This window comes from Ricinus communis, chromosome 9 (genome assembly GCF_019578655.1).
Source record: "Ricinus communis isolate WT05 ecotype wild-type chromosome 9, ASM1957865v1, whole genome shotgun sequence".
In the NCBI taxonomy this organism is placed as follows: Eukaryota; Viridiplantae; Streptophyta; class Magnoliopsida; order Malpighiales; family Euphorbiaceae; genus Ricinus; species Ricinus communis.
Window position 1 is genome coordinate 4,668,879 of NC_063264.1, and position 26,003 is coordinate 4,694,881.

At 32.7% G+C, this 26,003-nt stretch overlaps 1 pseudogene; it reads right to left on the reverse strand.

Annotated features, from left to right (window-relative positions):
• Positions 1-23,087, reverse strand: LOC8288655 (annotated as a pseudogene).
• Positions 23,088-26,003: the final 2,916 nt, after the last annotated feature.

The window sequence follows — 26,003 nt, forward strand, 5'->3', positions numbered from 1 at the left end:
TTCTTAATTCTTTTGCCTATCCTTTGAAATCACTGATGATCATAAACTAATGTTCTACTTTTCAATTAAGTTCTGTGAAAAACACAGATAAAAACATGCTTTATTACATCATAATATTATAAATCCTTGTGAGTTAATATGTGAATGGAGCTTGTAATTCTGCACCAAGTGAAGTTGACATAACGTTTGATAAAAACATGTCCTGATGAACTTTTCATTGAACCCCAGAGCCAAAATTTTGCTGACAAGAAATGAATGTACCAGCATTATTTTAAAAGAATAATAATAATAATAATAGTTATTATTATAATAAACTAAGACTGTTTCAGTTTCAAAAGTAATATTTGCCTCTTGTTCTCCAAGAAATTCTTTCTCCATAATTTGAATGTTCGATAGAAATGAATTCCTATATTCTCCACATGCTCCACACTTTTGATACAGAAGGAAAAAGAATAAAGTAAAATTACTTTATAGAATAAGAAAAATGGAGTAACTCATCAATAAATTAAATTGGGCTGAAAGTGAAATTTTTTATACCCGAGTCTTGTAGAAGTAGCCATGGCTGTTGTTATCCTTGTTAATGATGGCGCACATAAACCTGGGAATACATACTCCTTGATAAATTCTGAATTTCTCCTGTACTCGTCATACCGTTATTCTGGCATTGATGAGAACTGGAGGAGCAGGAAAAAGAAATGCACTCTTAAACATCAAAACTGACATAGTGAAAGGAATTCTTTTGTCTCTTCTCATCTTTTTATCAGTCGTTACCTGTAAAACAATAATCCCATCTTTTGCTAATACTGATTCACAGCAGCCAAAATACTCCTCCATGTATTCATGTCCAACAGCTTCTAGCATTTCACTGAACAAGACCAGTAAAAGTCATGTTATTTGTTCAGAATTCTCTACTCGGATGCAATTCTGGAAGGGGACAAGCTTACCATGATATGATTCCGTCACATTTGTAGGTATCAGGCAACTGGCGATGGTCACAGAGTTGAAATCTGATATTTTCCTAATATCATCATTGGCTAAGGTTAAAACTGAAGAAATACAGTTGAATATTAATATGTGATGATTTATTGATATGAATTCTAAGATTATTTGAGTATATGTGTTATGTTATATACATGTATACTTGCAACGGTTCTTTTGCTATCTGTGATCATATTCTAACGTTCCTTTCTAGCTTGGGAAAGGTGGAAGTAACCTTAATTCCTTAGGGAAGAAAGGTTGCTCCTTTTCCCTGCCTATGATGATCCAGTTTGAGGCCATGACCAACAGTCTTTGTCTGTTGGTTCTTTCTGGAGGTCTTGGACTGTTGGTCCTTGTTAGTTGTGCTTTGGGCTTATTCTCAACAAAAACCCATGACTTTTGGTAATTTTTCTAATACCATGATATGCTCTAATGCAAGATGTTCTTAAGTGCAATTTGGACAAATCTTGTTGCGCTTAAATCTCAAAGGAGCTAAGGAATAAATGCATATAGGAAAGTTGCAATTATTCTTTGAGTTCATACCTGGAGACCAGCTTCATTCACTCTTTCTTCTGCAAATTTTAGTTGCTCCTTCGATAGAGTGATACCAGTATATTTACATCCAGTTCGTTTGACAACCTCGATAGCTAATGTTCCCCAACCACAACCAATCTCAAGAAATTCACGTTCCTTATTGATTCTTGCCTGGATTGGTTAAAAAAAATGAACATACGAATTGAATAATGCATGTCAGTAATTGTAAAATGGTCAAGCAACAGGATCACTCACTTTTTCAATCAGAAGTGAAATTTTTCTCATCTGTGCAGATTTCAAGTCTTCATCTTCCGTCTTTAAAGTAGCTCAGAGAAAAAAAGAAGAATATATCACAAGTTGAAATCATGTACTGTATAAAATTATGTATTAGAATTCACAAGGTTGACTTCTGACCTTAAATACTGCACAGGAATATGACATTGTTTCATCCAAGAACATAGAAAACATCTCATTACTCTACAAATCTGAGGCAAATTCTCATGGAAATTTAACAAGAATAAAATCCAGTAACTTACCTTGGTATGCTCCGCAAAACCAAAGTCCTCTCCTTCCTTGAATATGTTCAAATTCAAGTGAAGCTTTTGATGCAGCTAAGCATGGGACTGGATGACCAGCTGTCCACTTCAGTAAGGTATGGTCTGGTGTATGATCTGGATTGAGTGTGATAAGAAAAGGTAGATTTGTTTCACCAAGATTCTGCAAGAGTTGACAGCATTAAAAAGTCTATGGGTATATTTCACATTTGATTCTGAAGTGAATTCTGGAACCGGCAATGCACTTCATTTCCTCTAAGAAAACATGTTACAAACCTGAAGCACATTAAGCCAGTATGTAAGGCATCCTTTATTGTCTGTATTTCCTAAGAAATTCCATGCACTCCATGCCGTTGGGACTTGGGGCATAAACTTTTTATCTCGGTGAAGAAAGATTTCACTGAAATCAAGAGTTGAAGAATGTAATGCATATATTGACTAAAATAGTGTGGTTACCTGTTAAGATGAACGGTACATCCAAAACAATGATGGAGAAAGAAGCAGAAGAGTAAAAACTTGTACCTATACACATACTGGAAAGCACCAAGTACTCTTATTTCATCAAATGTTGTTTGGTTTCCTAATAGTTTCAAAGCATCTGGGGCATGAACAGCAATTATGCACCTACTGTACTGTTCTTCAGAACCATCTCCGCATAGCACTGTGCAACCTGTTAAAGCATTCTAAAGTTACATTTATAGGAAAGTCAATATATTATTTCTCTCTAGCTTTCTTTACCCTTTTTCTGAGAAATGCGCATTTTTTGTATTTATAAAATATATATATCATATGTTTTACATTTGTACAATTATTTTGAGATTTATTGAATATATAAAATATTAATAAACATTAGTGAAATTTATGATTTAGGCTAAAATGTAAACTTTGTATATGTTTTGAGGAGTTATTTATATTTTATTTATAAATTTAATTGTAATTTATAAGTAACTGCTAAAATGTGAAGACCAATTGAGAATTATTGAGCAAAACAAATAAGTGACAATTTCTGCCACTTGTCATCATAGCTAATACAGTAATACTTCCTCCATTTCGGTAATATCTTTTGGTGTATACAAAAATTAAGAAACAACTATTAATTAGGTTGTATTCTTAGAAACACTTAAACTAAATGTATTAAGTATTTTTTTACTTTATTTTTATGAATTATTTTTCACTTTTAATAAGATAAGATTAGAAAAGAAAGAATTGAAATTTTATTGAATTTTAAATTTATAAATATTTTAATAACTTCTTTAAAGAATGTCACTTAAAAAGAAAAAAGAAAAAGGAAATAAATGAATGGATGTGTTTTGAATGGAAAAACAAAAGGAGAAAAGAACAGAGAAAGAAAATTTTGTAATGTCTTTTAAATTATAAAAGATAGAACTAATTTCAAATTATGAATTGGACTAGAATTAAATCAGTTAATTTAAAAATCTTTCTTAGTTAACGATTTAGTTTCACAAATTGATCTATGAATTTTAAGTGATACGAGCAGGTTAAGATTCAACATTATGTCAAATATAAATCGGCCTGAATTGATGCTATCGGTTTAAACCGATTTGGCCTTTAAAGAAAAAATAAAATAAAAATATTAATTAGAAAAGTTAAGTTCTTAAATTTGATCCAATTCAGCTCTACTATATTTATTTACTTTGCTCTAGTAAAACTTGAATCTTTATTATATTTAGTTCTCTAATTTGCTGGGTTTCGTCAATTAGAATTGTAGAAATATTTTATTTAATGTTTGAATGACTTGATATTATTGAAATATTTAGTTAGATTTAAGTTTAAGTAACACTTAAAAAATTTAATATATTTATGATTCTTAACTATAATAAAATATATAGATATTTTTAATTGCACCAACATACTTCTATTTCTTATTAGATTATACATATACTGTTCAAAATGTCATTCTAAATATATTTATACTATACGACATATATATATATATATATACATATATATATATATATATATACATATATATATATATATATACATATATATATATATATATACATATATATATATATATACATATATATATATATATATATATATATATTTCACTGTCCGTCGGGACTTACTACCTAGCATAAAATGAACAGAACTTGCCTATAGGAAACCTGATGCAGTCTAAAATGAATGTAAAATCTTTGTAATGTAGATATGCTTCTAATCCGGAACCCAATTGGCTCTGATACCAAATTAGAAACGAGATCTAAGAAATAGATGGAAATATTAAGCAGTGAAGATTTAGATCTAAGTTCGTGGCGTTGTAACCAGATTCACGCTTTAAGCAGCCTGTAGGAGCTTTAAATGCTCTTGCGAACTGTTTTCCGACCTATAAACTTATAGATCCGAAATAAATTTGAGCGAAACAATCAACAAGTTTCTGATGTGCAGGATCCTCTTACGAGGCAAGCACAGAGCATACGCTTGATGATGGGGAAAGAAGAAGAAGATAAATAAAGAAGATAAACTTTGAATGCTTTATTGATAATAACAGGCTTTGAACATAAACATATAAACAACTTTGAAAGCTTTAAATAAACATACAACTTTGAAAACTTTGAAGCGGGAAGAATATAGACTTACAAGAGGAGTTACAAGATTTCTCTCTCACTCACTCTTTTCACTCTAATTTCTTCTGTGAGAATTAGACTCAGGAAGAGCTTTCTTTCTTTCTCTCTTCTATCTTCTACTGAATTCTGAATTCTAAATTCTGAGGGATGAAGAAGGAGGACTCCTCTATATATAGAGGTCTTGGAGCTTTGGATACTTGTCACGGGCTTTGGATGCTTTGCTTAGTGGAGAAGAAATGATTCCACTTGTCTTTGGAGTCTTGTGGAGATGCTTCACATGCTTTGGAGTCTTTTGATAATGCCAACCGTCTTTTGAGAAAGTTGTCGGCCATGCTTTGAAGGAATCTTTTGACTTTTCTTTTTTTTTTCTTTTGCCTTTTGTCTTTTTCTTTTCTTTTCTTTTCTTTTCTTTTTCTTTTTCTTTTCTTTTCTTTTCTTTTCTTTTCTTTTCTTTTCTTTTCTGGGCTTTAGTGTGGGCTTTTTGGCCCAACACAAATAACCTTGGGCTACCATTTCTGGTTTTTAACCCATGGGCTTTCAAAGAAGGAGATAATATTTATGAGATTTTGAGTATCCCATAACAATCGTCTCCCGCTGGGTCATCCAAATCGAATTTGGAAGAGGATGAAGATGAGGCTTTGGATTTGCCTTTAGAAGAACATCTCGGACAAACTGTTTTATAAGTTGTAGGAAATCTTCTTGGTTTGAGGCAAGCTTTGGGCGGAAAAGACTTACGTGCCAAGAACGTTGTTTGTTCTTTAGGAGGAGGCAAGAAGCTATGTTTGGTCAAGAAGTTTTGAGCGGCTTTTAGGGACGGTTTGTCTTGGTGGTTGAATTTATCCCACCATTTTACTTTGAATCGACGGATAAGTGTAATCTCACCATCGGGCAGTTGAAGTGAAAGTACCATACATACCCAGGGTAAAAGAAATTTGAACAGGAAAAGGAGAAGGCGAGGGAAAACGCTTTTCCATGGAATTTGGTTTGTAATTTGTTTTGAATAGGTTGAGCGGGGGTAAGACTTGGGCATAAGAGTCTCGGGGGCATTACTGGTAGTAATTCCACCTTTTAAACCAAGTAAGGGATTTTGGAGGTTTGGATATTGGTGTCAAGTAGAATAGCCAGGAGTGGCTTCTTCCTTCGTTTTGGATAAGAAAGGTATTGAACCAGGGCTTCACGGTAATCCCGATAGGAGAAAGAGGTGTTAAGATTTGAAGGGTAGGTTCTTTTTTAGAGAAGTAGGGAAGGAGCGAAGAGAGTGTAAATCCATACCCAGTCGGGTGAAGGATTCTTTGGATTGTGCATGTTGAATATGCAGGGTCTTTATGGGCTTTGTCTTTTTGGAAATGCTTGAATTTGGCTGAACCGGTAACCTCAAGGGATTGGTAATAAGCACGAGGCTTTGAAATATTCCAGGGTTTAAAAAACCAACTGGAGGGAAAATCTTTGAAACCAGTTTTGAGGGGCTTTCATGCGAATCCTTCCTCAATGGTTAAAACATTTTGAAAATAGGTTTTTCCAAATACTCATTTGATTTAAAAACGTTTTGATTGCGTCAAAACAATCTCCGCGAGAGTTTGGCTTTGAAAGACTATTTGAGTTTTGAGATAGATTTGGAGGGAAAATCTCTATCTCGGTATTTTGAAAAGGGATAGATAATATACCTTTACCCTTTGTGGAGGAAGATGGCGACTTTGGAGTTGCTTCTAGCTTTGGAATAATTTGCTTTGTAGATGGTTGACAGGGATTGAACCATTTGTCTTTGCATTCTTCTACTCTTTGAATGAATTCAGGGGTCTTCTTTGGGCAAGCCATTCCTGAATTTGTTTGGCTTGATCGGCTTTGAAGGGATCCATTTGTTGTTGAACTGGATCCGGTTGATTAATTTCTTCTTGGATTATCTCGGTCCAAGTCCCGATGGGCTTTGAAGTTGAAGGGAGAACTTCCTTCACTTTGGGCTTTGGATTTGGTAGGCTTTGAAGTGGCTAGTGGACTTTTCTTCTTTGGATTTTGACTTTCTTGGCATTTTGTATCACTCCTGTTTTTGTAAGAACTCTCTGGTTAGAAAGTCAGGAATAGAATTTGATTCTCCTCGAATAAATTCAATCTCAAAATAAAAAACAGATAAGATAGCTTGCCAAGCAATCATTTTGAAGCTATATTTTGGACATCTTTTTGTAAAACTTCTTTTGCAGATTTGCAATTAATCCTTAAAAGAAATTTTTGATTTAAAAGATCGCTTTGAAATTTAGAAATACAGAGGACTATCGAAAGGATTTCCTTTTTGATAGTAGAGTAATTCTTTTGGGTATCGTTCCGGTGGCGAGTAAACCGGACAATACATTCTTTGGAATTTTGAACTTGCTTTAGAATCCCACCGTATCCTAACTCGATGCATCTGTTTCTACAATCTTAAATGCGGAAGGATCAGGTAGATCTGACGGGAATTTCTAAAACTTGTTTTTAATGCTTTGGACTATCTTTGTATGCTGATCAGACCAAGGAGGAGGGTTTTTCCTTAGCCTATCATGCAGGGGCTTTGCAAGACAGTTTAAATTAGGATAAAAATCCATAACATAATTTAAACTACCAAGAAATCTTTAGGCTGGGTTTTTCCAAAATTTTATCCGGAAACTTTGGAAGTGAATGCAAGGGATCTCTCAATTGGAGTAATTGTACCCCGAGAGATGAAATGACCAAGAAATCTAATTTCGTTTGAAAGAGATATCTTAGACTTTGAAACCACTAAACCATTTTTCTTAACAACATAGAAAAATGTTTCTAGGTGTTTAAAATCTTTCAATGGAATTTGAAAAGATTAAAACATCATCTATGTAGACAATGCGAACTTTGAAAATGGATTAAAAATGTCATTCATGATTTTCCGAAATTTAGAAGGGCATTTTTAATCCAAAAGGCATGACATTCCACTCATATTGACCGAATGGAATTTGTAAATGCCGTTTTGTAATGATCTTTTGGATCAATCTGGATTTGCCAAAATCCCGATTTCATGTCAAACTTTGAAAAGATGAATGCGAATCGAGTTTTGTAAAAGATCTTTCTTATTTGGAATAGGATACCTAATCCACTTAAGAGCTTTGTTCAAGGGTTTGTAGTTGATCACTAGCCTAGGAGTTCCTCTTTCTATCTCGCTATTCTTATTGACATAGAAAGCTGCACAAGACCAAGGTGATCTAGACTTTGAAATTAAACCTTTAGACTCAAGATCTTTAATCTCTAATCTGCAATGGCTTTCTAAAGACTCATTCATCTGAATGGGTCTGGCTTTAGTAGGGATTTGCTTATCTGAAAAATCATTTTCATATGGCAAATCTACCATATGTTGCTTTCGATTCCAAAAAGCATTTGGAAGATCAGAACAGAGTTCATTCTCAATCTTCATTTGAAAATCAGAAATTTTTCTTTGAACAAAATCATTTTGCAGTTGATCTAGAATTCTCTTCAAACCCACATCTTGTTGAAGATGAGAAAGATGGGTTTGTTTTCCTTTGATCAAAGCATTGATTTCAAAATTGTAAATGGAATGTGCTTTGATAAGATTCAAATTTCTCTTTTTTGGTTTTTCTAGAAAGGAAAAACAATCTTTGAATCTTTAGCTTTGAAAATGATTCCAGCAGTTGTCACTTTAAAGGGAGTTATCAAATTGATAAACGGAGTCCCTAAGATAACAGTTTGCTGAAGATCCTTTGTAAGAATAAAAACATTCTTTAAAGCAATGTTATTATTAAGAATTGCGGCTTCACGAATCTTAATCTTTGAAGAATTGGCTGAAGTTAGCCTTTCTTTGGTTTCTTGATGAAACCTTTTAGGAACCGATTCGCGATTGATACAATTGAGGTCGCTCATCAAACAACGCGATGGTTTCTATCTGGAAATCACCAGGAAAAACAAGCTTTATTTGAATCAAATATTTTCTTGAAGTAATTTCCTTTAAAACATTGATAAAGTTTTCAGGAACTTTTTCAGAAACTTCAAGGTTTTGAAAATCATTTTCCTCATCAGAATCAGAATCACTATTCTGTTTGAGGATCAGGCTTTGGAGCAAAACAGAATCATTTTGTTGTTTTTCTTTCAACTCTTTGAGTTCTGTTTTGATGGTTTTAATCTCCTTTTGGAGTTCCTGAACAGTAGGAAGAGGGTTTTTCAACTTCTTCCCTTTGTCCAAAATCATAGTAAGATCATAAGTATTCTTACTAGAAGAAGGAACCAGAGATTCAGTTTTTAAAATTTCTTTTAAAACCTGTTTTTGAATAAGAGGGTCACTAATATGCTTTACAGCTTCAAGAAGAGCTTCTTGTTGCCTAGTGAGCATATTAATGCCTTTAGAAGAGCTCTCTGAATCTGTCTCAGAACAATCAGTTGAGGTTTTGATTTCATCAATTTGAAATTCTTCCTCACTGTTTAAGAACTCTGATTCAGATGAATCAACTAGAAGAGCAGAAATCTTTTGCAAAACTTCTTCTTCTATTTGAAGCTCTTGGAGTCTTTTTGAAAATTTACAATACTTTGAAGTGTGGCCTTTCTTACCACATTTAAAGCATGTAATTTTTGAAAAATCTTTTTTAGAATATTTCTTTGGAAATTTAGAATGAAATTTGGAAGAAGATGGCTTTTTATAGAAATTCTCCTTGCTTTTAGAAGGCTTTCTATATTTGGAAAATCGTTTCTTTTTGAAAGACTTTGAATAAGAATCAACTTTGCATTTCCCTTTGCAACTAGACACGGGCTCTATTGGGTTGTACTCAAACTGGTTATAGAAACTACCTAGTTCCTGCCTAGTCTTTTTCATCTCCCATTTGAGTTGTCTTTGAAGCTTAAGGTCATGACAAATCTTTAAACCTTCTTTCTGGGTTAGACTAACTAACTCACCATAAGTGTAGAAATCATAAGGGATTTGACCGCTATGGGCTTCTCTTATGGTATTCCTAACTCTTTCACCTAAAATCTTAGGTAAGCTAGGCTAAGAACTTTTCTTTCCAGAAAGGTTGGCTAGAATCTTCCCTAAGCATGACTCTGGTTAGGAAAGTGTCTTTGTAACTTTGGAAATTGCTAAGCTTCTTACAGGTAAGGTTGCTAAGGAGCTCGGCATTTTTGTCTTTGAGCGGAGAAGGGTCTCCTATGAAATGAGAGAAATAGTGAGGATTAGAGTTGACACTGCATCCTGATTGGATTTCCTATTTCATCTAGAATGGGAGTTCCTTCTACTGTGGTTTGGATAGCACTAGGATTTGGAGTTCTTTGTGCTTGGTGAGATGATAATCCCGCCATCCTTTTAGCGGCGGAAAATCCAGTACTCGGGAGCTCGTGATAGCTCTATCGGAGTACCACTTTGGGTTTTGTAGGCATTGGCTGCCATGGTCATCTGTGCGAGAGACCAAGGATGTTGTACTCGGACATTCCATCTATATTCCATTCATAGGCGGAGGCATTGAATCTAGGCGGGTTAGGATGTTGTTCCTATTCTCGATTCCTAGATGCGAGCGGTACTCCTAGAGGTATTCGAGTTAATCTAGGGCTTGGATTCCCAATCTGTTGATGTTGAAGGGTTTTGAAATGGGGCTTTCAAGCCTGAATCATCGATTCATCGCTTTGGGCTTGTCTATTGCGATATTCCTACTACTTTGGGGAGTATACGGCGCTAGATTTTAGACGACTCGGAGAGGTTCTTAATCGTCATTTGTTCTCGACTACTTTGCAAACTCGACTTGCTTTTGGAAATGGTCTTGGCTGCGGCTTTTATGGTGATAAGGCTTAAAAGCTGGGTTTTTAGCTTTTATTTAGTTCGACTCTTTTGGTTGACCGATGCTAGGGATGGAGATGTCACACTACGGGGGGCTTTTGAATCGGTTTTCTATTCTAACCGGTTGCTTTCCTATAGTGTTTAGGCGGTGTTCGAATAATTGTTACATTGAACAATATTCTTGACATTCTTTTCAAGGTCTTAGCTACCAATTTGTAAGGTGTAGCCTCTATCACTCTCTCCATAAGGAATGGTTATCTTCTAAGGGAGGATGTTCAGACTGGACAGTTAGGTTTTCTCCTACCTTCCACTCAGGGGCTTTGTTCCTTACTGTGACAGGACTAATGGACTTATCCTTAAAGGGATAAAGGATACCATTTTCTTTGCAGTTAATTTGAAACCAATCAAAAAATTTAATTTGGGCTTTGTTTTGAATACAAAATTGATAGTATTTTTCACGAATACTATCTTTTTCTTTTAAAAATTCTTAAAAAACCAAAGTTTCTTAAGATGGTTTTTCTTTGAATAGAAATCTTCATGCAAGAGTTTTTTTATCAATTTCAAACTCTTTTGAAATCATGTTGATCTCTGCTTCAAGGTTTTGGGTAATGGCTGATGGTGATGGTGAAGAGGGGGTAGAGGTTTGTATTCAAATCCAGCCATCAACATGATTTCAAAAGAGTTTGAAATTGATAAAAAACTCTTGCATGAAGATTTCTATTCAAAGAAAAACCATCTTAAGAAACTTTGGTTTTTTAAGAATTTTTTAAAAGAAAAAGATAGTATTCAGGAAAAATACTATCAATTTTGTATTCAAAACAAAGCCCAAATTAAATTTTTTGATTGGTTTCAAATTAACTGCAAAGAAAATGGTATCCTTTATCCCTTTAAGGATAAGTCCATTAGTCCCGCCACAGAAGGAATAAAGCCCCGAGTGGAAGGTAGGAGAAAACCTAACCGCCCAACATCCTCCCTTAGGAAGATAACCATTCCTTATGGAGAGTGAGATAGAGGCTACACCTTACAAATTGGTAGCGAAGACCTTGAAAAGAATGTCAAGAATATTGTTCAACGAACAATTATTCGAACACTGTCTAAACACTATAGGAAAGCAACCGGTTAGAATAGAAAACCAGATTCAAAAGCCCCCGTGGTGACATCTCCAATCCCTAGCATCGTCAACCAAAAGAGTCGAACTACCGAAAAGCTAAAAACCCAGTTTTTAAGCCTTATCGGCAAAGCCGAGCCAAGACCATTTCCAAAAGCAAGTCGAGTTTGCCAAAGTAGTCGAGAACAAATGGCGATTAGCAACCTCCGAGTCGTCCAAAATCTAGTGCCGGATACTCCCAAAGTAGTAGGAATATCAGTGCAATAGGACAAGCCCAAAGCGATGAATCGGATGATTCAGGCTTGAAAGCCCCATTTCAAAACCCTTCAACATCAATGATTGGGAATCCAAGCCCCTAGATTAACTGGAATACTCCTAGGAGTACGCTCTGCATCTAGGAATTGAAAATAGGAACAACATCCTAACCCGCCTAGATTCAACGCCTCCGCCTATGAATGGAATATAGATGGAATGTCCGAATACAACATCCTTGGTCTCGCAATGATGACCATGGCGAGCAATGCCTACAAAACCCAAAGTGGTACCTCCGATAGAGCCATCACGAGCTCCCGATACCGGATTTTCCGAAAAGGATGGTGGGATTATCATCTCACTCAAGCACAAAGAACTCCAAATCCCATGAGCTATCCAAACAATGAAGGAACCCCAATCCTAGATGAAATAGGAAATCCAATTGAGGATGCGGTTTCAACCCTAATCCTCACTATTTCCCTACATTTCATAGGAGACCCTTCTCCGCCAAAGACAAAATGCCGAGCTCCTTAGCAACCTCACCGTAAGAAGCTTAGAAATTTCCAAAGTTACAAAGATACTTTCCTAACCGAGTCATGCTTAGGGAAGATTCTAGCCAACCTTCCGGAAAGAAAAGTTCTTAGCCGGTTTACCTAAGATTTTAGGTGAAAGAGTTAGGAATACCATAAGAGAAGCCCATACGCCAAATCCCTTATGATTTCTACACTTACGTGAGTTAGTTAGTCTAACCCGAAAGAAGGTTTAAAGATTTGTCATGACCTTAAGCTTCAAAGACAAACTCAAATGGGAGATGAAAAGACTCAAGGTGAACTAGGTAGTTTCAGAACTAGCCTGAGTACAACCCAATAGAGCCCGTGTCTAGTTGCAAAGGAAAATGCAAAGTTGATTCTTATTCAAAGTTTTTCAAAGTTGTATGTTTATTTAAAGCTTTCAAAGTTGTTTATATGTTTATGTTCAAAGCCTGTTATTATCAATAAAGCATTCAAAGTTTATCTTCTTTATTTATCTTCTTCTTCTTTCCCATCATCAAGCGTATGCTCGCGGCTTGCCTCGTAAGAGGATCCTGCACATCGGAAACTTGTTGATTGTTTCGCTCAAATTTATTTTCAGATCTATAAGTTTATAGGGTCGGAAAATGATTCTGCAAGAGCATTTAAAGCTCCTACAGGCTGCTTAAAGCGTGAATCTGGTTACAACGCCACGAACTTAGATCTAAATCTTCACTGCTTAATATTTCCTTCTATTTCCTAGATCTCGTTCTAATTTGGTATCAGAGCCAATTGGGTTCCGGGATTAGAAGCATATCTACATTACAAAGATTTTACATTCATTTTAGATCGCATCAGTTTCCTATAGGCAAGTTCTGCTCATTTTATCTGTGAGTAAGTCCCGACGACGGTAAAGCGAGAGTCGTGGTCCGTGCTTGTCTAGAAAGTTATTTTGGTTTAGGTTAAAATGAACTTAGAACCTTTCCTTGTAGATCTTCTTCTTTCTCAAATTCTTCCGCCTCTGAATCATCGAGGTACAAGGTCTAGTAAATAGTGAAGAAATCACTATTGAAGATTTTTCAAAGCATATCGACGATTGGGAAATACCCAAAGTCCAAAAGAAACAAATTTATGAGTTTTCAAAGTTCCCTCTCTTCAAGACTGATTTTACAATCAAGATCAAGAAAGAGATATCCAAATTTCAAAACCTTTTGAAGAGATTTATCTCTTAAATCCAAAGACCCTCCAAAAGCATATGGAAAAGGATTATAAGTATATCCACATAGGTCTAGTCCAGGTAGGTATTAAGCCCCTTACCATAGAAGGTCTAGATACTTCCATATTAGCCGTCCTTAGGGATGCTAGGTTTACAAATTTCTATGATTCCCTGTTAGGTAATCGCTGAGTCGAGCCTCAATAAAGGACCTATTTCTTTCAATTGTTTTCCAAATATCACGATTTCTTTAAACGATAAAAATGTTTTAAAGAGCATCGTTCTTCAAATCAAAACTCACAATTACAAAATGATTGAAGGATCTATTCCGATAGCATTAATTTTCAAAATTCATTACAAAGCTATGATTTCGCCTTTGGTTCCAAACACAAGCTACACTCACCAAAAGGAGAAACCCTGTTCCTTCAAACAGATCTATCCAAATCAAATACAACCATTCCAAAGACCATTCAATGGAAAGACATTACACTTCCAGAAGAATGGATCCTTGAAGGTGCAATCCAACCTACTTCTCCAAAGCAAACAGAACCAAACACAAACCTTAAACACATAGCCCAATATCCAGATGGAAAGGTAAAGATCACATTCAACAGAAAGTCAACTTCCTCTAGATTTTCTGATGATGGTTCTTCAACCTCGACCATAGATATTGGAAGGGTATCCAAAATTCCTTCTGTTATCTATGCTCCTTACAAAGAACCAATTCCATCTCAAACTCAACCCAGATTTTCAACATCTGATATTCCAAAAACACTCCAGAATGTTGATTATCAAAGCAACATCCCCAGACTAGTCTACACTGATCCAAAGAATGATGACGAAGATATAGAGATAACCTCTACCCCCTCTTCACCATCACCATCAGCCATTACCCAAAACCTTGAAGCAGAGATCAACATGATTTCAAAAGAGTTTGAAATTGATAAAAAACTCTTGCATGAAGATTTCTATTCAAAGTCTTTCAAAAAGAAACGATTTTCCAAATATAGAAAGCCTTCTAAAAGCAAGGAGAATTTCTATAAAAAGCCATCTTCTTCCAAATTTCATTCTAAATTTCCAAAGAAAGATTCTAAAAAAGATTTTTCAAAAATTACATGCTTTAAATGTGGTAAGAAAGGCCACACTTCAAAGTATTGTAAATTTTCAAAAAGACTCCAAGAGCTTCAAATAGAAGAAGAAGTTTTGCAAAGATTTACGCTCTTCTAGTTGATTCATCTGAATCAGAGTTCTTAAACAGTGAGGAAGAATTTCAAATTGATGAAATCAAAACCTCAACTGATTGTTCTGAGACAGATTCAGAGAGCTCTTCTAAAGGCATTAATATGCTCACTAGGCAACAAGAAGCTCTTCTTGAAGCTGTAAAGCATATTAGTGACCCTCTTATTCAAAAACAGGTTTTAAAAGAAATTTTAAAAACTGAATCTCTGGTTCCTTCTTCTAGTAAGAATACTTATGATCTTACTATGATTTTGGACAAAGGGAAGAAGTTGAAAAACCCTCTTCCTACTGTTCAGGAACTCCAAAAGGAGATTAAAACCATCAAAACAGAACTCAAAGAGTTGAAAGAAAAACAACAAAATGATTCTGTTTTGCTCCAAAGCCTGATCCTCAAACAGAATAGTGATTCTGATTCTGATGAGGAAAATGATTTTCAAAACCTTGAAGTTTCTGAAAAAGTTCCTGAAAACTTTATCAATGTTTTAAAGGAAATTACTTCAAGAAAATATTTGATTCAAATAAAACTTGCTTTTCCTGGTGATTTCCAGATAGAAACCATCGCGTTGTTTGATACAGGAGCAGACCTCAATTGTATCAACTGCGAACTGGTTCCTAAAAGGTTTCATCAAGAAACCAAAGAAAGGCTAACTTCAGCCAATTCTTCAAAGATTAAGATTGCTGGTAAAACTGAAGCCGCAATTCTTAATAATAACATTGCTTTAAAGAATGTTTTTATTCTTACAAAGGATCTTCAGCAAACTGTTATCTTAGGGACTCCGTTTATCAATTTGATAACTCCCTTTAAAGTGACAACTGCTGGAATCATTTTCAAAGCTAAAGATTCAAAGATTGTTTTTCCTTTTCTAGAAAAACCAAAAAAGGGAAATTTGAATCTTATCAAAGCACATTCCATTTACAATTTTGAAATCAATGCTTTGATCAAAGGAAAACAAACCCATCTTTCTCATCTTCAACAAGATGTGGGTTTGAAGAGAATTCTAGATCAACTGCAAAATGATTTTGTTCAAAGCAAAATTTCTGATTTTCAAATGAAGATTGAGAATGAACTCTATTCTGATCTTCCAAATGCTTTTTGGAATCGAAAGCAACATATGGTAGATTTGCCATATGAAAATGATTTTTCAGATAAGCAAATCCCTACTAAAGCCAGACCCATTCAGATGAATGAGTCTTTAGAAAGCCATTGCAGATTAGAGATTAAAGATCTTGAGTCTAAAGGTTTAATTTCAAAGTCTAGATCACCTTGGTCTTGTGCAGCTTTCTATGTCAATAAGAATAGCGAGATAGAAAGAGGAACTCCTAGGCTAGTGATCAACTACAAACCCTTGAACAAAGCTCTTAAGTGGATTAGGTATCCTATTCCAAATAAGAAAGATCTTTTACAAAAACTGCATTCTGCATTCATCTTTTCAAAGTTTGACATAAAATCAGGATTTTGGCAAATCCAGATTGATCCAAAGATCGTTACAAAACGGCATTTCACAGTCCCATTCGGTCAATATGAGTGGAATGTCATGCCTTTTGGATTAAAAATGCCCTTCCGAATTTCGGAAAATCATGAATGACATTTTTAATCCATTTCAAAGTTCGCATTGTCTACATAGATGATGTTTTAATCTTTTCAAATTCCATTGAGCGACATTTTAAACACCTAGAAACGTTTTTCTATGTTGTTAAGAAAAATGGTTTAATGGTTTCAAAGTCTAAGATATCTCTTTTTCAAACGAAAATTAGATTTCTTGGTCATTACATCTCTCGGGGTACAATTACTCCAATTGAGAGATCCCTTGCATTCACTTCCAAAGTTTCCGGATAAAATTTTGGAAAAACCCGACGAAGATTTCTTGGTAGTTTAAATTATATTATGGATTTTTATCCTAATTTAAACTGTCTTGCAAAGCCCCTGCATGATAAGCTAAGGAAAAACCCTCCTCCTTGGTCTGATCAGCATACAAAGATAGTCCAAAGCATTAAAAAACAAGTTTTAGAAATTCCTTGCACGCATCTACCGTGATCCTTCGCATTTAAGATTGTAGAAACAGATGCATCAGAGTTAGGATACGGTGGGATTCTAAAGCAAGTTCAAAATTCCAAAGAATGTATTGTCCAGTTTACTTCTGCTCACTGGAACGATACCCAAAAGAATTACTCTACTATCAAAAAGGAAATCCTTTCGATAGTCCTCTGTATTTCTAAATTTCAAAGCGATCTTTTAAATCAAAAATTTCTTTTAAGGATTAATTGCAAATCTGCAAAAGAAGTTTTACAAAAAGATGTCCAAAATATAGCTTCAAAATAGATTTTCGCCCGTTGGCAAGCTATCTTATCTGTTTTTGATTTTGAGATTGAATTTATTCGAGGAGAATCAAATTCTATTCCTGACTTTCTAACCAGAGAGTTCTTACAAAAACAGGAGTGATACAAAATGCCAAGAAAGTCAAAATCCAAAGAAGAAAAGTCCACGACCACAAATGGCCGGCCCAAATCCAAAGCCCAGTGAAGGAAGTTCTCCCTTCAACTTCAAAGCCCATCAGGACTTGGACTGAGATAATCCAAGAAGAAATTAATCAACCGGATCCAGTTCAACAACAAATGGATCCCTTCAAAGCCGATCAAGCCAAACAAATTCAGGAATGGCTTGCCCAGCAAGACCCTGAATTCATTCAAAGAGTAGAAGAATACAAAAGACAAATGGTTCAATCCCTGTCTGAACCATCTACAAAGCAAATTACTCCAAAGTCGTCATCTTCCTCCACAAAGGGTAAAGGTATATTATCTATCCCTTTTCAAAATACCGAGATAGAGATTTTCCCTCCAAATCTATCTCAAAACTCAAATAGTCTTTCAAAGCCAAACTCTCAGGAGATTGTTTTGACGCAATCAAAACGTTTTAAATCAAATGAGTATTTGGAAAAACCTATTTTTCAAAATGTTTTAACCATTGAGGAAGGATTCTGCACAGAAAGCCCCTCAAAACTGGTTTCAAAGATTTTCCCTCCAGTTGGTTTTTAAACCTGGAATATTTCAAAGCCTCGGGCTTATTACGATCCAATCCTTGAGGTTACTTGGTTCAGCCAAATTCAAGCATTTCAAAAAGACAAAGCCCATAAAGACCCTGCATATTCAACATGCACAATCCAAAGAATCCTTCACCCGTCCGATTGGGGTATGGATTTACACTCTCTTCGTTCCTTCCCTACTTCTAAAAAGAACCTACCCTTCAAATCTTAACACCTCTTTCTCCTATTGGGATTACGAAGCCTCGGTTCAATACATTCTTATCCAAAACGAAGGAAGAAGCCACTCCGGCTATTCTACTTGACACCAATATCCAAACCTCCAAAATCCTTACTGGTTTAAACGGTGGGTGGAATTACTACGGTAATGCCCTGAGACTCTTATTCCGAAGTCTTACCCCTGTTCAACCTATTCAAAACAAATTACAAACCAAATTCCATGGAAAGCATTTTCCCCGCTTCTCCTTTCCCGCTCAAATTTCTTTTTACCCCGGGTATGTGTATGGTACTTTCACTTCCAATCGCCTGGATGGTGAGATTACACTTATCCGTCGATTCAAAGTAAAATGGTGGGATAAATTCAACCACCAAGACAAACTGTCCCTAAAAGCCGTTCAAAACTTCTTGACCAAACATAGCTTCTTGCCTCCTCCTAAAGAACAAACAACGTTCTTGGCACAGAAGTCTTTTCTGCTTCCAAAGCTTGCATGACCCAAACCAGAGAAGATTTCCTACAACTTATAAAACAGTTTGTCAGGGCGACTTCTTCTAAAGGCAAATCCAAAGCCTCATCTTCATCCTCTTCCAGCGCTAGTACTGCTGCATTCGATTTGGATGACCCAGCGGGAGACGATTGTTATGGGATACTCAAAATCTCATAAATATTATCTCCTTCTTTGAAAGCCCATGGGTTAAAAACCAGAAATGGTAGCCCAAGGTTATTTGTGTTGGGCCAAAAAGCCCACACTAAAGCCCAGAAAAGAAAAAAGAAAAAGAAAAGAAAAAGAAAAGAAAAAAGAAAAAGAAAAGAAAAAAAGAAAAAGAAAAAGAAAAGAAAAGAAAAGAAAAAGACAAAAGACAAAAGAAAAAAAAAGAAAAGTCAAAAGATTCCTTCAAAGCATGGCCGACAACTTTCTCAAAAGACGGTTGGCATTATCAAAAGACTCCAAAGCATGTGAAGCATCTCCACAAGACTCCAAAGACAAGTGGAATCATTTCTTCTCCACTAAGCAAAGCATCCAAAGCCCGTGACAAGTATCCAAAGCTCCAAGACCTCTATATATAGAGGAGTCCTCCTTCTTCATCCCTCAGAATTTAGAATTCAGAATTCAGTAGAAGATAGAAGAGAGAAAGAAAGAAAGCTCTTCCTGAGTCTAATTCTCACAGAAGAAATTAGAGTGAAAAGAGTGAGTGAGAGAGAGAGAAATCTTGTAACTCCTCTTGTAAGTCTATATTCTTCTGTTTCAAAGTTTTTCAAAGTTGTATGTTTATTTAAAGCTTTCAAAATTGTTTATATGTTTATGTTCAAAGCCTGTTATTATCAATAAAGCATTCAAAGTTTATCTTCTTTATTTATCTTCTTCTTCTTTCCCCATCATCAAGCGTATGCTCTGTGCTTGCCTCGTAAGAGGATCCTGCACATCAGAAACTTGTTGATTGTTTCTGTTCAAATTTATTTTCAGATCTATAAGTTTATAGGCTGGAAAACAGATTCTGCAAGAGCATTTAAAGCTCCTACAGGCTGCTTAAAGCGTGAATCTGGTTACAACGCCACGAACTTAGATCTAAATCTTCACTGCTTAATATTTCCTTCTATTTCCTAGATCTCGTTCTAATTTGGCTAGAAAAGGAAAAACAATCTTTGAATCTTTAGCTTTGAAAATGATTCCAGCAGTTGTCACTTTAAAGGGAGTTATCAAATTGATAAACGGAGTCCCTAAGTTAACGATTTCTTTGAAGATCCTTTGTAAGAATATATATATATATATATATATATATATATATATATATATATATATATATATATATATATATATATTCAATTGGAATTTGGTTATTCACCGTGTACGAGAATCCCCGCTAAGCATTCATAAATTTGAATGGTTAAAGTGCTCAACTCATAATTGGCGAATTCGTCAGTTCAATTCCTACTGGATGCACGCCAATGGACCCTCCAATAAGTCTACTGGAATTGGCTCTGTATCAATAGAATCTCATCATCCATACATAACGAATTGGTGTGGTATATTCATATCATAACATATGAACAGTAAGAACTAGCATTCTTATTGAGACTAGAACTCATAGGGAAGATATATATATATATATATATATATAGAGAGAGAGAGAGAAACGAAGTCATAGGCACGTAAATTCAGCGTCAGACCGACTACTCTAAGAGTGCTTATCCATAAACCGGTTACGGGTACAAATAATATAAAGAATATATAGATATAATGCTCATATCAGTTGTAATTTTTACATTATATTTCCCAGAACTCTTTGCGGTTCAATTCAACATTGTCTTAGATGGTTAACCCCATTTTTGATAATACATACAATGTCCACAAAAAATTACCATTAATATCTTATTGCTTAATATATTCACAAATTTAACTATAATAGATATATATATATATCACAATAATATATATATATATATATATATATATATATATATATATATATATAAATTTTATATTTTAATGTTGAATAATTAATACATATTTTATTAATTAAAGGAATAATTATAAATTTAGTTCTTAAATATTTTATTTTTTCCTGTTTCAGTATTTGAATTATTATTTTTTAATTAAGTATTTGAACCTGGTAATTTATATATATTATATGGTCTCTACAAATCTTACAGGTTAAAGTAATTATTAACAGAATAATCTAAACTATCCCTATTCATCCTTATTTATAATTTCTTTCTTTTTTTTCTATTTTCTTAATTTTTTTTATTTTTTATTAAATCTTCTTTTAACACCAAAGAAAATATTGAATTAAATTCTTTTAATTTTTATTTATTTATTTATTTTAAATTTACTCATCATTTTTTTATTTCTAAAATTTATTTTTTGAGAACACTTAACATCTTCTTGTTTCTCTTTTGATTGTTTTGAAGTGAAATAATATATTATATTTTTATGTTTTAAGGTGTATGCATAAAGATAAAAGAATAAGTAAATGAAATTTTATTTTATTTTATTTTTGTTTGAATGAATTAGAAAAGATAAAATAATTTTACTTTTTTTTTCTTTTAATCTTTAAAAAAAATGAAACTTAAAAAAGATAGTGCTGAAAATGGATAAAAATTAAATAAAATAAAAAGAGAAAATAAAAAGAATTATGGTATTATTTTAAATGAGAGTATCTAAGTCAATATATTATTCAAAATAAGTCAAATAAAAATTTTAACCTACTAGATGCACAATATTGGATATTTTTAACAGGTTCAAATACTTAATTAAATAAAAAAAATAGTATAGACACCAAAATAAAACAATAAAAAATTAAAATATCAAATTTATAATTTTTTTAATTAAAACTAATGAATACGTGTCCGTTTAGTGTATAGGTTACACTTGATCTCGCAGAAATTTCATAAGACTTAATGTTACAACTTAGCTTACCTTTATCATCTGTGGAAATAGAGTGGACCTCACATACAGCCATAATTTTCCAGCTTTTCCCTGACCTGATTTATTTGCTTCTATAATTTAGTAAAACTTTTTAAAAAGATTATGCAAAAGTACAGAAAATATAAAACCTGCAATATTCTGAACAATTAAGCAAGTACCTTGTTTACATAAGAATGTGAGCTATGTTTCACAGTAAACCATTGTGGGCGGCCAAAGAGCTGCAAAAAGAAGCAAACGATATTTCATAAAAATTTTGATAGATCAAACTCTTAAAAACTTTGCATGAATAACTATATATATATATGTATATTTCTTTCATAAAGAATTTGTACCTGTTTTAAATAACATAAATTTCATCGTCAATTTCTTGAATCTCAAATTTTGAAACTAATTATCAAAAAAATAAAAGAATTTGTACCTGAAGCAAATGATGATTACGGCAAAATGAGAGAATAGAGTAAGCAGAAAAGTTCATAACTTTTTCTGAAGGGCATGACCATATTGAATCACACATTGGAACCTATAATGAATATTTAGTTAATAGAATTCAAATAAAAACGAATCATAAGGTTGAAAGACTAAAATAAATTTCTTACAAGATAAGCCTTCTGAAATAATTCAGAATAACCCCGTGACCTAATAAAATTTCCCAATGTTTCATTCCTGTCAATGTCAGGATTGTTCTCAAGCACCTCGAGATAACTGAGACAAAGAATTACTTATCAGGATTGTTTTTAACCTTGTGATCACATAGAAGCAAACCTTAGACATTCCACTGCACGCATGCTCGTTAAAAACTTATAATGATAATAAACTGGCTGACCTGAGGACATCATCCTTAAACTTATAATGATAATAAACTTGATAATTTCACGAATCATTTGCCAAAAGTATGGATTGATCGCATTCGTTTTCTGTGCAAACAAACCTGACAGGCCATTTCTGCTACCCCATTCATAACCTTTACCATGGTCTAAGCTAACTGAGAATGACATATCGGATAACTCCAGATCTACCCCAAGACTTTCAAAGAACTCCATCATAGTGGATATGTTACCTGTTCATTGATTAATGTCCATAGTCAGTATCTTGTAATTATCATACTGCATTTGAGTATATGAACAGCACATGAATTATAGACATTCGTTGAGATAATGCCTAAGACACTTTGGGAAGTTAATTTCACTGTTACTTTAAAAAAAAAAAAACTTAATTTAAGGATGTTTTATGCTTAGTTGTCAGATAAAGTATGTATGTGAAATTTAGGCAGCTAGGTTATTAAACCTGTGTACTTATTTGTTTAAAGACAGCAATGACCTTCAGAAGAGCAAGACTATCAGTATATTCACAAACCCCTTTTCTTTTTTTTTTTGGTTAAATTTCTTTTTCTTGAGCCTATTGGACTGTAAAAATGGAGATGATAGGAGTAAAAAAGAACTAGAAAGGAAAAAATAGCAAACGAAACGGAAGAAGGAAAATGGTGACTTACACGATTAAAGACCATGAAACCCAAGTCTAACTCAACACCATCAAAGCAGACAGTTTTAGCATGGCCGCCGATGTATTCCTCTTTCTCGTACAACATAACCTTAACTCTATCTCTTGCAAGAACATAAGCTGACACAAGTCCGCTTATTCCACCTCCAACCACTGCAACTTTCATTGTTTAAATTAAATAACTCCGGGCTGTTACTCCCCAAAAGAAAATGCAAATGCTATATAACCCTGAATTATTTGGAATTTAAAAGAAAATAGAAAGCGCAGAATTAATTAACATTCATATAAAATTTGGAATATGCTAGAAATCATAACATCTTTTATGTAATATAACAAGTCTCCCTTGTAAAGCCTATCCATCTAAATATAGATGATATTTTTACCGAAATTTATATACACCACAACTAATAGAAGAGTGATGCGTACGTATGAATACTTTACACTTTAATATTTGATGATTAACATATACTTTATCATTTAAAATTAATGAATATATGTCAATTATCTAACGATTTAGTATATAAATTGAGACTTATACCAAGCCTAGGCAAAAAAGCCTTATACAAATATTAAATCACGACATAAAATTTTTTTGGTATGTGTTGTTATATTGACATATATTTTTTTTTATATATGTATAATTTTTTTAACACATAAAATTCAAACAGAGATGTAATTTTATAGGTTTTTTATTAATTTATTTATCAATAAATTATTTTTAACTAAATAATAATTGTAATTCTAAAAAATAGTATTTTTAATTTATATTTTTAATATTATATTAATTAATAAGTCAATTTTTAATTATACGGTCATGAAAATAATATTAGATTTATATATAATTAAAAAATTAATTAATAAATTTTAAAATAATTTTATGTTATTGTATTAAACAAATTTTAAAATTTTAAAATATTTTTAAAAAAGATGTATAAAAATATTTTAAAATACTATTATTTTTAAATATAATAAATAATTATAAAATATTAAAAATTTATTAAACTTATATTAATTTATTTTATATTATTATAAATAATTAAAATAATAATAATAGTTGGATCTTTTATGTCAATATAATCGCACGCTCTAATAGAAGAGTTTGAGGGGTTAAATATGGGAAATATGTGACCATTAAGCGAGAAGGAAAGAGAACAGAAACAATAGGAATGGAAGTACAATATCTAAGTTATGTTGTGGGAAACGTATTCTGTTTTTCTAGATATTTTTATTATATAAAAATAAATAATATAATATATTTGCAATCACTATAGTATTTATATTTTTAAAGCAATAATGATGTAAATGATTACTAAGTTTAGTTTTAGTTTTATATTAGTTATAAAATTTTAATTTGATTTATTTTAGTAATTCAATTTTAATTTTAGCTGTAATTTAGTCATCTTGCTACAGAAAATCAACATGTTATTTTTTTAATTATTCTTTTTATTGATTGTTTTCGCTGTGTCAATTTTTATTTGTAAAGTTTTTAAATTGAAATAAAATTAAAATTAAATGACTATAACAAAATAAATTAAAATTTTATGACTAAAATAAAATTAAGTATAAATTTAATGACCATTTATATCATTATCTTATTTTAAATATATTAATATAATTATTAATTATAATTTGAAAATTATAATAATCTAAAATATTTTTAAGTGTATTTAAAAAATTATAATATATTAAAATTTATTTCAAAATATTTATTAATTAATTTCTCAATTATGATATTATATTTCTTATAATGAAAAGTTATTATATGCTTAACATACTAACTTATTAGTTAATATAATATTATAAATATAAGTAGGATTTTATTTTTTAAATTTAAATTATTATTTAATTTATTAATTAATATTACTATTGAAAATATAATTAAATTTGTATTTATCATAACTAGGTTTATTATTTAATTAAAAAGTAATTAATTAATTAACAAATTAATATAAATAAATTATATAATTACACATAGATTTAAAATTCATGTGTTAAAAATAAATGCATATATCAATCTAACAAATGTCAAAAAAAGTTTATATCTCGAAATATTTAATGACTATAATATAAGAAATTAAGTATTTTATAGAAAATATTTGTTATGGCTATTAAATTTGAAAAGTTCTACTATAAATTGATAATATATGAGAATGTTATGCTCTAGAATATATTTTTCGGAAAGAGTATATATATATTTTGTTCAAGTGCAATTGACACTGGACTACTTCTTAATAATGACTATTTCTTAACGATTCCATTTAGTTTACGTGCTTACTATATAAATCTCTTGGTTCCTCCAGCTCCACAATAACCAACATGCCACACCAAAAATGGCAGCCTATCTTAAGCCCGTCGAAGAGTCCAACGTTTTTAAGGTGAGATTATGAGATAGCCACTCCTTCAAATCCATGGAGAAAAAGGAATTCCAGCGAGTCTGGGGCACAAGTTTTAACCACAACGTCGGTGCCATCCCACAGTCCCTCAACACATGAATCGTTTACTCATTCCTATCATGACATAACGGACAATTCTCAGTATCCACTAGATACCGACGAAACCTCTGTCCATTAGTGAGCAATCAGTCATGCATGGCAAGCTAAAGAAAAACTTCACCCTTTTAGGCCCTATCCATTTCCACACAGTTTTCACCTGGTGTCCACATCACTCCAGTCGTAGCTTCTCAAACTATCGTAAGCCGATTTAACACTAAAGAGCTCTAACGGACTTAAGCCCCAAAACGATATATTATCATTATTGGATTCCGTCTGTATTAGAGATGGTGAATTTCTTGAAAAATATCAGAATCGAAATAACCGAAATTTTTTATAACCAAATTGAACTGATCCGAATTTTTTTACTATTATTGTATGGTACTAGTTCTTTAGTAAAAACCATACCATAATCGTACCATAACCGATCTGTCTTATACTGATCCGAACCAAACTGTAGAACCGAATTTTTTACATATATCTATTAATAATTATTTATATTTATATAAATAATACCGACTAAAAATAACTATAATATTATAAAATACTTTATACTCTATAAGAAAATTATTTTATATTTATCATTTTATATA